This window comes from Lemur catta, chromosome 1, assembly GCF_020740605.2.
Source record: "Lemur catta isolate mLemCat1 chromosome 1, mLemCat1.pri, whole genome shotgun sequence".
Lineage (NCBI taxonomy): Eukaryota > Metazoa > Chordata > Mammalia > Primates > Lemuridae > Lemur > Lemur catta.
In genome coordinates this window covers 169,503,343-169,514,745 of record NC_059128.1, presented here as the reverse complement: position 1 = coordinate 169,514,745, position 11,403 = coordinate 169,503,343, and the positions used below count along the sequence as shown (strand labels likewise).

General features: G+C 39.1%; 1 protein-coding gene across 1 annotated transcript in view; it reads right to left on the bottom strand.

Annotated features, from left to right (window-relative positions):
- The window catches only part of SLC35G2 (solute carrier family 35 member G2), a 33,272-nt gene extending 22,161 nt beyond the window's left edge, over window positions 1-11,111 (bottom strand). The window contains exon 1 of the mRNA XM_045539121.1: window positions 10,819-11,111. The gene's annotated coding sequence lies outside the window, so the exon portion shown is untranslated. The remainder of the gene's footprint in view (window positions 1-10,818) is intronic.
- Between the last annotated feature and the right edge of the window lie 292 nt (window positions 11,112-11,403).

Sequence of the window (11,403 nt, the reverse complement as noted above, 5' to 3'; positions counted from 1 at the left end):
TCTTTATAAATTACCCAGGTTCAGGCATTCCTTTATAGTCATGCAAAACAGACTAACACACTGGGCTATGGAAGAATGGGAGAGAGGGCTCAGGATTTTGCTGGGCTGTGTTAGTCTGGGTAATATGAGGGGAAAATTTTATAGCTAAGGAGCTTCTAGATGAGGGGAGGTAAAGAGAGAGATCTGATGGGATTGAGGTGGAAGCTGGAAGGAGAAGTGGGAAGGAATGCATCAAACAGGAGGGCTAGCCCAAGTTTGAGCTGGAGACTGCTGACAGTTCTAAAGCAGAAAATTAGGGAAGGGAAAACTGTAACTAGGGGCTTATCAACTGTGCATTAGCTGCTAGGAGTTTACAGTGGGGTTCTGGGAGAGAAAAGACTAAGAAAAAAGAAAGAATTAAATAAGAGCAGAAAGTATGGAAAAGGAGAGAAGTAGAGATGAGAGTTATCAGTCTGGTTAGAGCTGGGCTAAACATTTAGTCCTGCCCTCACCTTGAAAGCTCCTGGACCTGTTAGTTGCTGTGTAGGCAAAGTTAAAGCCTGGCCCCTCTCTACTCAGTGGTGGTTAATGACCTTAGTAGACTGTAATGAACCGTGCATACCAGGAAAGGAAAAGGTTAACTGAGGTTGAAAAAAAGCCTACGTGGCAGTTTTTATACAAGCAGGTTGATTTGGCTTGTGTGAAGGCAATAGTGCCTGATTTGGAGCAGAGCAATTTATGTTCTGACGTTTTAAAATCCATCCTGGCACACTGTGATGAATGTGTCGGCTGGCAGCTAAGAACTTGCTGGAATGCAAGTCTTTCACCATTTATAATCGACACTTACTTCCCCTTCCAGGAAAGTGCCTTTCTAATCTCTGCAGCAGTAGACTTATCAATTTGCATAAAATATGCCATTCTCGATAAACACATTTATCATCTACCTCTTACTTTCCTACTATCTTTAAAAAAAAAGCAGACTCACTTTGCTGTGAATCAGCACCTTTCATTCAGCTGTGCTGAGCAAATCTGTGAAGGGTGAGAGGGAGCCATCACTAGCAGGGGGAGGAGCACGAATAAAAGGAGCCTTTTCTATTTCCATGATCTTTTTTGCACGTATCTAAATAGTTAAATTGCCAATTAGGTTAGATGCTAATTAAACGTAAATTACTGGGCTGTTCCAATATGCTTGTTAAAGTTGTACTTCTTGATTGTTTGTCATTTATTTACCTAACGCTCATGAGACAGCATCAAGCAGCCCAGCTGAGTTCAAAGCCTTCCAACTCCCCAGGACATGCACAGGTCCCTGAACCAAAGAGCAACACCCCAGGATCAAGAGAATCTACTCTCAAATCCCTCAAAAACTACATACACAGCCTGCTCACATTTACCCTGTCCTTGCTGATGTTTATCTACAAAAAAGCCAAGCCTGAAATCCCTTTTAGGCTCAAGACCTATCAAAATGCCAAATGAATTAGTCCAAAATTTTACAAGTTTGGTTTAATCATAACTGATTTTCACACTATAGATGCCACTAAAATTACAACTCAGTCACCTCTTCCCATTTACTACATTTCACTAAAATCATGTAATACAAGGCAATTAAGAAACAGTTACCAGATGCCATCTTGTTTCAGATCAAAATTTATGTCAAATTTTGAATGAAACCTGATAACACCTGGTTGGTTAAGTAGCACATCTAGATTTATTAAAAATCACTCACTTCTATAATGTCTGTAGGAGAACACACACGTGTGTGTGTCTATATGTATATATAGTTACTGCAAAGTTGAAAAGAGATTTTACCAAGTCCTGTCATTGACAGGGACCTTGTATATGAAGAACAAAGAGTGTAGTCCATCTCATCAAGAGTTAATATTACCTGCAACATGTATCAAAATTTAAAATGCGTGACCTCTTTGACCCAGCAATGCCATTTCCAGGAATAGATCCTAAGGAGATCTCTAGTAAAATACATAAAGATGTGCATGCAAGAGTATTCACCATGGCTTTCTTTATATAATCAAAAATTAGAAATAACCTAACTGCTCATTAATGCAGTACTGGTTAAATAAAAACATCAACGCATATTAAGCAGCCATCTAAAAGGATAATTTATATGTATATACATTGACATAAGAAAACCTTCCTGTCTTATGGCTGAGTAAAAAGAAAGATATAAAAGAATATTCACTGTGATTCCATTTATATAAGACATTTTATGTTTATACTTGCAGATGGTGAAATTTCAATTATCCAGTATTTTCTTTTTACTTTTTAAATTCTTTTATATAAGTATGTATTTACTTTAAAATCTGTGGGGGAAATCAAGCTATTTTCATCAGAGGAAAAAACAAATCATTACTCTGTATTTCAGTCAGACAAGAATAGCCACCCAGGAAGCCAACTGTAGCTCTTGTATTTCTGTGCCTTCTGTTGAAAGGAAAACTGTGGATAAACAGACCATATTACAGAAAAAATTTGAATGGATGATGTCTAGTAAACCAAAACAGAGGTGAAATACTACACAAACTGAGGAAGATGTTTTATCATTGTGTTTGAAAGAATTAATTCAATGTGTGTGTGTGTGTGTGTGTGTGTGTGTGTGTGTGTGTGTATTACTATAGTTTCATGACTACCCAAAAATATAATGTAGATTCCAATTGGCAGCAAAAAATATAACATAATTACCATTGGCTTTTCTTATATAAGTTACCACCCCATAAATCTTTATGGTAATGTGGAAGAATCTGACCTGAACAGATGGACCTCATGCTGTTCTCTAAAACATGAACATATTTCTGATCTTCTGGACTAGGAAATGAAGTTAGCACTAAAACAGAAGACACCATCATCCATATCCTAGAATTTCAATTTAGGAAGCTGCTAATAAAAGCAATATTTCCATCTTTATAAATAGAGCACAGTAATATGTTTATGTCTTAGTGGAATGTGTTATTGATATAACAAAACATAGTGGGATATTTGTGGCATTAGGGGTATTGGTTGACGAGTTCCTGAACCTCATCAATTTTGGAGAATACTCTCACTGTGGTTTGTGGTAGGTGGCAGCATTTCGCTTGATCCTCTTATGTTCCTTAGGGAAGGTAAATCCCTGGGGGCTGACACTCAGCCTGGTTAAATCTTCATCTCATTAGCCTGAGGGCCCCCTTTCCATGAACATCTATCTTCACAGGAGCAAACAGGTTTTGTTAGGGTTGAAGACCCAATAAAGAGCCCCAATGTCAAGTAACTAGCAGCTCTGAGGTTTGAATTCCTGCTCCACAGCTTTTTAGTTGTTTAATTTAAGGCCAAGAGGAGGCTGGTGGGGCCAGCAGTACTGGGTCTAAGGAGGAATTGGAGCTAAGGGGATGGTCTGTGAGGTCAGGAGTTTGGTTATATAAAAGATAACATAACCAATCTCAAGGATAATGGGAGCCAAAACTTTCACCATCAGAGAAGGAGGTTACAAACAGAAAAAGGGTGGCGACTAGAATGAGCTCTATGGTATTGGAGTAGAGTTGGAGATATTGGAGTAAACTCATGGGTTTTAGTATAAATAGATAGAAAAATACAGAAAGAGATATAGATGTATGTGTGTGTGTGTGTGTGAATTTCCTAGCTCTGTCTGCTAAAATGGCTTAAAAACAGTAAAACCCCAGTAGCAATGACCTCACCTAGCACCCAGATCTTGGTTCTAAAAATGCATTCTCAAATAAAAGGAACCAGAGATCCTGGGAGAAATAGCTGGTGAAATGACTGAAATGGTTGGGTCAGGAAAAGTACAAGATGAGCCTGAAACATCTTCCAGTACAATGTAAAGAAGTACTCCCAGAATAATATAGAGATGTCAGTAGGACACAGGAACCAGCTTGAAGGGTGTCCCAATGGCCAAAACTGGGACAATTTCAGCATCATAATCAATAATGATAGTAATGAATTATAATCTATTGAATAAAATAGAAATCCACAAATCCATACTGATGAAAATAAATGAATTAAAAAAAGAGAGAAAAGAAATGAATAAAAAAACAAAAGAAGAAAAAACTTCCTTACAACAGAATACCAACTAGTAAATGGAAAATGTTGGAATTAGAAAAATTGCCACTTGGCAATCATCACAGTAATAATTTTTTCAAGCAAGAATCATTGGCAGGGCGCAGTGGCTCTTGCCTGTAATCCTAGCACTTTGGGAGGCTGAAATAGGAGCATTGCTTGAGGCCAGGAGTTTGAGACCAGCCTCACAACACAGGAAGACCCCATCTCTACAAAATAGTAAAAAATTAGCTGGGCAGGTTGGTGCTCATCTGTACTCCCAGCTACTGGGGAGGCTGAGGTGGAAGGATCACTTGAGCCTAGCAATTTGAGGTTGCAGTGAGCTATGACTGGGCCACTGCACTCCAGCCTGGGTGACAGAGTAAGACCCCATCTCTCTTTTTTTTTTTTTAATTTTTTTATTTTTGAAAAAAATTGTCTTCTTTGGACACAAATCAGCTGGAAGGACTCCATTTCTTGAAAAAAATAAATCATCATAAAATAAGTGAGTGAAAGTTTGATGAAGTACAGGTTGTTAACATAGTCTCAGTGTATCTCCCCACAAAATACTTGTTAATTCAAAGGGAAAGAGAATAACTTGACAGTGGAGAAATTCCTGCCAAAAATGAATAACCTGAATTTAATTACAAAGAAACATCAGACAAACTCAAAATGAGGGACATTCTACACACACACACATACACATACACACACACACACACACACACACACAAAGGCCTTAACTAAAAAATGTCAAGGTCACTAAAGATAAAACAGGATTGAGGCACTATCACAAATTAAAGATTAAAGAGACACAACAACTAAATACAACTCATAGTCCTGGATTGGATTCTAGACCAGAAATAAAAAATATTTTTCCAAAGAGGAAATTGTTAGGACAAATGATAAATTTTTAATGAGGTCTGTGGATTAGATAGTGGAATTATATCAGTGTTAAATTAATGATTTTGGTGATAATACTGTGGTTATGCAGGAGAGCATCCTTGTCTTTGAGCAAAAAACTCAAGTACTTGGGGGTAACTGGATACCACCTCTGCAACTTACTTTCAATTGATTTAGGAAAAAAGAGGATGAATTACAAAGCAATTGTTGTAAAATGTTTACAATTGGAGAACCTGGGTGAAGAATATAAGAGCATTATCCTTTACTCAGAAGTTCACTGTACTATACTTGCAACTTTTCTATATGCTTCAGATTATTTCAAAATAAATTTTTAAAAAATTGGGAATAACAGCATGTTCCTCATTAGGTTTTAAAGAGAAGCACATGAGCTAATACATGTGATGTGTTTAGAACAGAGCTAGACACAGAAGTAAATGCAAAATAAATGTTTGTAATGATGGTGATGGTGACACAATGGTGGTAGTGGTGATAAAGTCCTGAATTTTAAATACACAATTCATCTGAATCAAGACATATTGACTCTGGCTCACTTACTTTTTTCCTCTTTTTACATTTAACTAAGAAACTCAAATAGTATTTATTTGCATTTGAGATGCTAACAACAATTTAAACTTACTTATTGCAGTTTAAATGCATAGTGTTCATGCAGAATAATATTCTGTAAACTGGTATCCCCAAGCAAGAAATGATAGTAATATTTTTTAAATAATCCAAGATAAAGTTCTTAAAAAGCCATCTTCACCCTCCATTAATTTAGGCAATATGGTAATAATAAGAATACAGGCCGGGCGCGGTGGCTCACGCCTGTAATCCTAGCACTCTGGGAGGCCGAGGCGGGTGGATTGCTCGAGGTCAGGAGTTTGAGACCAGCCTCAGCAAGAGCGAGACCCCATCTCTACTAAAAAATAGAAAGAAATTATCTGGCCAACTAAAATATATATACAGAAAAAAATTAGCCGGGCACAGTGGTGCATGCCTGTAGTCCCAGCTACTCGGGGAGCTGAGGCAGTAGGATCGCTTAAGCCCAGGAGTTTGAGGTTGCTGTGAGCTAGGCTGACGCCACGGCACTCACTCTAGCCCGGGCAACAAAGTGAGACTCTGTCTCCAAAAAAAAAAAAAAAAAAAAAAGAATTTATCCTAAAGAAATAACACTATTACACAGAGACATGTTAAAAGAATGTTTAATACATAGTTTTCATTATCCAAAAGTTGTAAATAATCTTAATGTACTTAAATGGGATACTGGTTAATTCAATATTTACAATAAATTTCAGATGGGAAGATATTTACATCCCATGTGAAAAATAACAGAAAAAATATATAACATGATCCTGTTTATGATACATCCAATTTAAGATGAACATTTTTCACATTTCTAAAATTCAAGTGTATCTTACAATTGATAGCATCTTAGATTCAATGCAATGTATAATTACTGATGCATTTAATAATCTAGAAGTTTTTATTTCAAATTAATATCTGTGGTGGAGAATGGTGTACTAGGGGACTTTTATTTTCTACTCTGATGTTGTTTTTACTTTTTCTAATCAGCTATATTTTTAAAAATATTCCATAAAAACAATAAAATCATTCATGTTGGGTTATTCTAAAATGTTTTTAAACCCCTGGAAGAAAATAATATACAGAATAGTTCATCAATACCCCAATAACCGTTTTGTTTGGCAGAAAGATATTTGGATCCATAACGGATGCTCAAAAATAGTGGGTTTGTTTTTTTTTTAAGGCATTTGACCAACTTCATGTGTACACATTCTTATTGGTGAATGGCTCCTTTTTCAGAGCCTCAATGACATAAATTCCTAATTTGGCTAAATAGCGCATTTGTCATATTTTCTTTCAGCTACAAAAAAAATACTCTAAAGAATAGCTCCTTTTAAGAAAGATTGCATACTAATAGTTTAAAAATACTACAGGCTAATAAATATTAAAAAACTAGCATTTTATGTAAAATATTTCCATTAAGGAGTTAGAAATTAAACACATCACACTAAAGGGTTCAAACTGAGTAAACTGTTACTCCTCATAGAATATATGCCTCTGTATATGTGGGTTGAAAACAAATAATTATTTCTTCTGAAATAATCTCCAATAGAATTTTATGTCTAATAACGAATTAAATGTAACTAAAAAGGAAAACAGGAATATAATAAACCTAGAATTTAAAATGTAATCTTTTTTATAAAATCATGAAACATAGTAGCTTTTCTTTTTTTTTTTGAGGCAGGGTCTCAAAATGATCTTCCCGCCTCGGCCTCCCAGAGTGCTCGGATTACACGTATGAGCTACTGTACCTGGCCAAATTATCTTTTATTATAGAGGGGTATAAGACTAATGTAGATGCCAGAAATTATAAAGGAAAAAAGATATATTTGACTACATAAAATTTGAAATTTTCTACATATTATAAAATACCATAAAGTTAAAAAATAAAAAAAAATCAAGAAAAAATTTCAATTTATGTAACATCATCCTTAGTATACAAAGAGCTATTACAAATAAATAAAAGAATATAAGCACAGCAATGGAAAAATAAGGATATAAGCTAGCAATTCACAAAATGAGAAATAAATATGGCCAATATATGACAAAATGTTGTCATGCTTGTTCAATAGGAAAATACTTTTAAAAGATTGATAAAGTCTAATCTGAGAGTATGAGGCATACTGACACTTTAATTCAGTGTGTATAGTGGTATATGCAGTACACATTTTCTTTAGCACAATATGGAAATAGTATTCTTCCAATAAATATTTATTGAATACCCATATATGTGGCACTGTCATAGATGCTGAGAACACAATGAAGAATAAGACAGAAAGGGAGGAGAAAGGAAATAAACCATTGAACAAATTAATGTATTGAAAAATAAAAAGTACCTACCCTTTGAACCATCAACTTCTTTTTCTTAAAAAAATAATAGTCTTATTTATTGAAAGACATCAGTTAAGAAACAGAAAAATAATTATTAGGTAAGCTTATATGGCACATGATTATGATTAAGTTCCACTAATTTATATTTCTGTATTATGCTTTCTGTTAATTCTAGAGCATTATACTCATGCAGCAGTGTTAGTAAGTACTGATTTTTTTTTATGTTTACCCTCCTGATAAAGTGCTATAACATCAGGAATATTTAGTTGGAGTCATTTTCTACTGTCTGAGTATGTGATACTCTAATGTTAAGAAATCAAGTCTAAACCTAGGAAATTTAGACTGATTATTTTTGATTTACAAAACACACACACACACACACACACACACACACACACACACACATATAAGTCCAGTAGTTGTATCTGGCTTTTACCTATTTTTGTGTTGAAATTTTCCATCATTTACAGTTTTTCCCAGGCACAAAATCCTGAGCCATGGGATACCAGGGAATGATATGATAGTAGCACAGTTTGCTTTCGCACTCTTGAACCATCAATTTTACTTCTAGGAATTTGTTGTAAGGATATAATCAACAAGTGCACAAATGTTTGTTCAAAAATGCTATTTGCATTGGAAACATCTAAATGTTCTTGACAGATGAATGGATAAAGAAAATGTGGTATATACATACAATTAAATACAATTCAGCCTTTAAAAAGAAGGAAATTCTGTAATATGCGACAACATGGATGAATCTTTTGACATGCTGACGTAAGCCAGTTACAGAAAGACAAATATTGCATGATTCCACTTATATAAGGTATCTAAAATAATCAAAGTTATAGAATCAAAGAGTGGAATGGTGGTTGCCAGGGCTGGAGGACAGGGGGAAATAGGGAGTTACTAATCAACAGGCATAAAATTTCAGTTAAGCAAGATGAATAAGATCTAGAGATCTGTTGTACAACATTGCACCTATTGTCAATAATAATGTATTATATACTTAAACATTTAAGAGGGTAGATCTCATGTTAAGTGTTCTTACCACAATAAAATAATTTTTAAAAAGATGTTACAATGGCTTTCTATGGTTTTATGCATTTCTCTACTATCTAAATTTCTTACAATGAGCATACATTAGCTGAGGAAAAACAGCATATCGATGTTCTGAAAAATACAAATGTAATCTTTAAGAACTTCACAAACCATATGCCAATATATTTGAAATTGCCAGCATTATGATAAAACTTAGTCATATTTTCTTCAGATTATAAATTTCTATAAGATTATCTAGATATTGTTCTATATTAAAATTTACATTTACATTAATTCTTTTTGCTTCACCTTACTTTAGGAACATTTTTGTATCAATATCAATTTTATACCTTTCTAAATTAGCTTTGTTGTGGAATTTAAATGAGTGTAAATATTATGCTTAATTGCTCAGCCAAATACCAAACACTTCAATCAATCCACAGGCTCTGTGCCTTTGGAACAGATGATTATGAAAATTAATAGTTCCACAGAGTTCAGAAACACTAGAGGTGTCAAAAAATAAAGATGGATTAAAAAAGCTCTGGAAAATGTGTGACTCGTAGTTCATGATAGTTTTGAAAAAGGAGGAGAGTATTTACATGTGCATTATGCTTATGTACATACACACATACCTGTATTTTACATAGCATACATGAGAGTTCGTGTTTTTACTCAAAGTGTATACTTTCGCGTAGGTAAAGCTGTTATCCATATGCTTTATCTGCACCTCCAAGGCGAGCCACATTTGCCTTCATGTTATCTTCAGGAAGCCAGCGTCAACCCGTGTGCAACGGGATTCAGTATTCACAGGGCTGCACTCTGCCTACCTGCCTTGGAGATGGCCTATTTCTGGCGAAAGTGCAGAACAGAAGGGCAGGGCGGGCCATGGCCCAGGAATCAGTCGACGAGGGCGCGCGAGGCACTTCAGCACCACGGACACGGGCAACCCTGATCAAAGAGCTTTCAGGAGGAACAGCCCACAGAGATCGCCCCCAGCCCGCTCGCTCACCGCGCTACTCTCTCGGAGCCCTCAGTTGTCCCTCGGATCCGCGCCTTGCGGCTCGCTCCCTGCCGAGCGGGTGAAAGCCTGGGCCGAGATGCGGGTCCGCGCTGCGCTCTCGCCCGCCCCAGCACGAGTCTCCTTCCTGCCAGCCGGCGCGGCCCTTCCTCCCTCTCCTCTCCTCCCAGATGAGGCCAAATGGGCGCACGTGGTGTGGAAATTCGACAGGAGTCGTGTTTTCCTCCCCGGGGCTGGCGGAGGCGGAGAGGACCTGCCCCGAGCCGCCGCCGCCGCACTCGCGGGCAGCAGAGCCTCCCTCCTCTAATCCTTGCCCTCGTCTCTCCTTGCGCCAGGATTTCTACAAACCGTCGATTTACCGCGAAAATCTCAACCCACATAGACTGGCGTTCAAGAGTCGTGGACTAAGAGAGTAATGAGAAATATAAATTCTTGACCGTATTTCTAAAACTAAATAGCATTTTTAAAAGTTGTATTTGAAATTGATCCCAGGACGCCACAGGAACTCACCCACCCTTGCCTGAGTGGCTCCTGGGCGACAGGAAAGCAATCGCCACTGGCTTGTGTCATGGACGCTGGGCGAGGGCCCATACCTGCGACGGTGGCAGGCTGTGGGAAGCGGGGACCAGAGCTGACGCTGACCCTAGCATCTTGGTGTCCGGGGTCCCCAGGAGAGCAGCGCAGAGAACCGGGGCTTCGCGGCCTTTCGGGCGTCGTGCAGTGGCCCCACCGAAGGTTTGCAAAGGGGTCGAGGCGCTTCGCCCCCAGCCCAGCCCTCACCCAGAAAGAGAGGCTCTGCCCCTTAGGTGTCATGGCTAAAAATAGGTGGTGGGGTTCGGGGTCCGCTCCCACTCCTTCCCTGCGGGGCGACCGGGCAGGCAGCATCAAGATCCCAGTCCACCGCTGCCGACCGACTCCCGGGGCCCGTTTACCTGCGTGTCGCGGCGAGGAAGGTGCGCCCGGTGCTCCGGCCGGGGCTGCGGTGTGCAGCGCGCCTAGGACAGCCTCGGAGCCAGCCGAGGCCGCTGAGCGCCGGGCCTGGAAAACCGCGACCCGGGTCACCGAGAGGGGCGGGGAGGGAGAGGGGCCGCCGGCGCGGACACTGCGCCTGCGCTCCCCACTCCCCGCTTCCCACCCCGCCCCGCCGCGCCGACCTTGCGGCTGTGGGAGTACGAGACCGCCGGGAGCGCCCAGGGTTTGTGCCTGGGCTGAGGGACTTCCTCTCCCTGCGCGGTGGGAGGGTCTTAGTCATGGGAAACTGCCCGCCCCGGGCCCCTTTAGCCTACACGCCCTAGGAGGAGCCGGTTGGAAGCAATCGCCTGTCAGCCTGGGCAACGTAGTCCTCTGGAAGGGAGCAGGGAGGCAGTCTGGGTCCATTGCCACCCAACTGCTTGCGTTTAAAAGTCGCTAGCAGATTGTTTGATACTTAAAAATGTTCCCAGCATCCGTAAATCGTGGTCTGGAAAGATCTTCGGATATCCCCGAGTCCACCCGACATTTTACTCTTAAGGTCTCTT